The following is a 3,303-nucleotide window of genomic DNA, read 5'->3' as shown; positions in this document are numbered from 1 at the left end:
CAGAGTTTCCTTTGCTCGATCGCTCTCGCTGCACCAGCACGGGGTGCTGTGCCCCTCCGGGGGCTGGGGGCTGGCTCTGTGCACCCCCCCCTGCTCCCCCATTTCTCTCGCCGCGGGTGCTCCTGCAGGGTCCCCGTAGGCAGCGGTGCCGCGGGGAGGTGCCGGGCACAGGCCTGGTGCCAGCCCTGCAGTGCCCAAGGACTCGGCGTGGGGCGCAACGGGTTGGAGGTAACGAGTCCCGGGGCAGAGCCGGACCCTGAAACCCCATCTGGTGCCGCAGGCGATGCCGGTAATGGTTTTTCCCATCCCCTCCTCGCATCCAGCCCGCCCTGCGGGAACCAAACCCGGTGAGTGAAAACAGAGCAGGGCCAGCCTCCGCCCCGAAGTGAGCGGGGAGCAGCCGGGCTCGCCGCCACCCCACCGCCGGCGGCCCCACACAGCCCCCAGGACTCGTCCCTGGGGCTTGTCCCCGGACCCACGGCCCTCCCGGGGCGGCCCAGCCGGCTTTTCCCAGGCGGGAGCGGCGCGATGGCCTCCGTGAGTCACCTCGCACCTGCCTGCCGTGAGGTGGCAGCTGCCCGGCCAGGTGCGAGCGCCGCCACTTCAAAGGCACCCGGCAAGGAAAAGACCTGGGGGTGCTCCCACCAGGACCGCGGCGATGGGGGCCCCAAACCCTCGGCCGCTCGCTGCCGAGAGCGGGGCTCCCCGTCCCCAGGGGGCTCGCACGTGCCGGGGGGGGCTTCTGGCCGCGGCCCCTCGGTGGCCACGCGCCTCCGGCGGCGTGCTCCCCGAAACCCGCGGGGTCCTCCCCTGCCCGGCTGGCGGTGGCAGAGCCAGGTGCTGTTTTTCCCCTTTCCCTGGAACTCGCCCGCCCTTGGGTTTCTCATTAACCCCGTCCCCCAGCGCAGGAACAGCAAACAAGGCCGGGGGGGGGGGCGGCTGGCGGGGCCCTGCGCAGCGCAGCACCAGGGAAGGGGCTCCCCGCGCCCCACCGCCCCTCTCTGCGGGGGGGCCGGGGTCTCCAACACCGTCCCCTTTCCTCTGGGGCTTCCAGCGCCCAGTTTGGGCCCCTGCTGCAGGGACCCTCCCCGGGGTGCCCGGCTCCACGGGGGTCCTGGTGCTGCAGGGCTGGGGTCCCCACAGCATCCCCACAATGCTCGATCCTGGCTTGGCTTTGCTTTTTTCGGGGGGAGTCTGCTCATTTTAAACAGCAAACCCGCAACAAACCACTTCTGCCTTCTCATTTCCCCAGCTCCGGGTCTCCCTCGGCCCCCACACCGCGGGGTTTGCTCCTCGGGCAGCCCCATACCCTCCTCTTCCTTTTTGTACCGGCATGTACACGGAGAGATGCGTGAAACGGGGAAAGGAAAACAAAAGCAACAGCAGCGGAAATCAATGCGAGCGTGCGTTTGTAAAAATATTTTTTAACAAAAAAAAAAAAAAAAGACTTTTTTTTTTTTTCAATTAAATTATTTAAGGAATTTTATGGAGGTCTGCGGTGCCCGCGTGGTTCTTGCGGGGTCGGGGCGGCGGGGAGCTCTGCGCCGGGCGGGCACGGGGTGGGTGTGAGTGTGCACACGTGTGAGTGTGTAACAGCGGGGTGCAAGCCCAGCCCCAGCATCCCCCCAGTTTGCTCCCCACCACCCCCATGGGCAGACCTCGGGGGGGATTTGGGGGGGCTGTGGGGACGGGGAGAGCCTGGGGTGGTCCTGGGGGAGTGGGGCGGGGGGGGAGGCGAGCCCTGCCTGCGCCCTGCGCTTCCCCCCTCCCAGCCAGCGCAAAAGAGCCTTTTGTGCTGCTGGGATTTTTTTTTCCCCCCCCCCTTTTAATTCCTAACCAGGAGATTAAGGGAAGACAAAGGCTCCGATTGTTCCCGCTCTGCTGAGATCTGGAAAGTTCGGGGAGGGGGGAACCGTCTCTTTCCAGACGGCTCGGCGGAGGGGGACGCGCAGCCCAGGTGGAGGGGCCTGGGCCGGGGGAGACACCCGGGGGGACATCGGGGGGGACGCCCAGGCCGTGCCCCACCACCAGCAGGCGCTGGGGGCTGGGGCCACCACGGTTCGGGTGCTGGTGGCCCCGGGAGCGGGGCCCTTCCCCTGGCCGTGGGGAGCGGGCTGCCGGGGCCACCCGGCCGGGGCTGGGCCCGGAGCTCCCGAGCCTCTCCCCTGCAAAGGAGGAGGAAGATTTAGGATGGATTGGCCGGCTCGCCCGGCTTCTTGGCGTTTTCGCTGCTAACTCTTGGCTGACACCTCCGTGACTTGGCAGGGAGACGCTCCAGCAGCCCCGTCAGCTGCCTGGGGCCGGCGCAGCTGGAAGGGATCACGGCTCGGCACGGCTCGGCCCATGGCGGCCGACATCCAGGGGGCCGCGGGTGCCCGGGCACCCTGCACGGCCCCGTGGTGCCACGGCCCCAGTGCTATCCCCATGGGAAGCCGAGCTGGGGCCGCATCCTGCAGGGTGCCCAGGGCCAGGTGGGTCGCTGCCTCGTGGCCACAGCCAGGGACATGTCGTGGCCCGGCCCAGGGCTGTCCCCGAGAGGCACAGGGCCGGGACCCGGCGTGTTTTCCCATGCTCACAGGGAGCAGCAAGACACCCACGAGAGCCCCGGCTCTGCTCCTTCTGTTTCCCGTTAAGATTATTTATTGGTAATTTTTAAGACCACTTACATACTCTGTTCGTGTGCCAGGACCCTACACAGCTTTTTCCCAGGGCTTTTTTTTTTTGTTTTTTTCCAATTTATTAAAAAAAAAAATAAATCTTGGTTTAATCATTTTCTTCCCACTCCTTCCTTCCAGACTCCTTTGGTACCCAGTGGGGTGCTGGCACATGGCGCAGTGCCCGGCCCCGGCCGCACCGCAGCCACACCGGGGCCGTGTCCTTGCCCCCCCCATGAGCCCGAGCACCACGGGGACATCGGGGACAACCCCCCCCCCCCCCCCCCCAGGTGACATGCCCAGCACTGGCACGCAGAGGGGAAACCTTCCCAAAAAGGGGCTGCGGCTCCGGGGCGGTTCGAGGAGGGCGCAGGAGGCGGCTCCCCCCCGGATGCCTGGGAGCTGACATCGCCTTTGGCAGCGCGCGGCCAGCGAGGAGGGCTCGGGGCGAAGGCACCCGCGTTCATCATCCCGGGAGCTCCTCGAGGAGCAGAACCGTGCTGGGCCGCGGGGAGAAAAGCAGCTTTGGGTTATCAAAGGAAACCTTCAACCCCCTTGGGAAGGGCTCGGTCCATGGGGGGAAACCAGGGGGAAATTCATGCAGGCTGGTTTGTAGGGCTGGTATCACCGGGCTGCTGCACTTGCTGCG

This window comes from Anser cygnoides, chromosome 9 (genome assembly GCF_040182565.1).
Source record: "Anser cygnoides isolate HZ-2024a breed goose chromosome 9, Taihu_goose_T2T_genome, whole genome shotgun sequence".
NCBI classification, from domain to species: domain Eukaryota; kingdom Metazoa; phylum Chordata; class Aves; order Anseriformes; family Anatidae; genus Anser; species Anser cygnoides.
The sequence above is the reverse complement of the archived record's forward strand: the minus strand, read 5'-3'. Positions refer to the sequence as shown.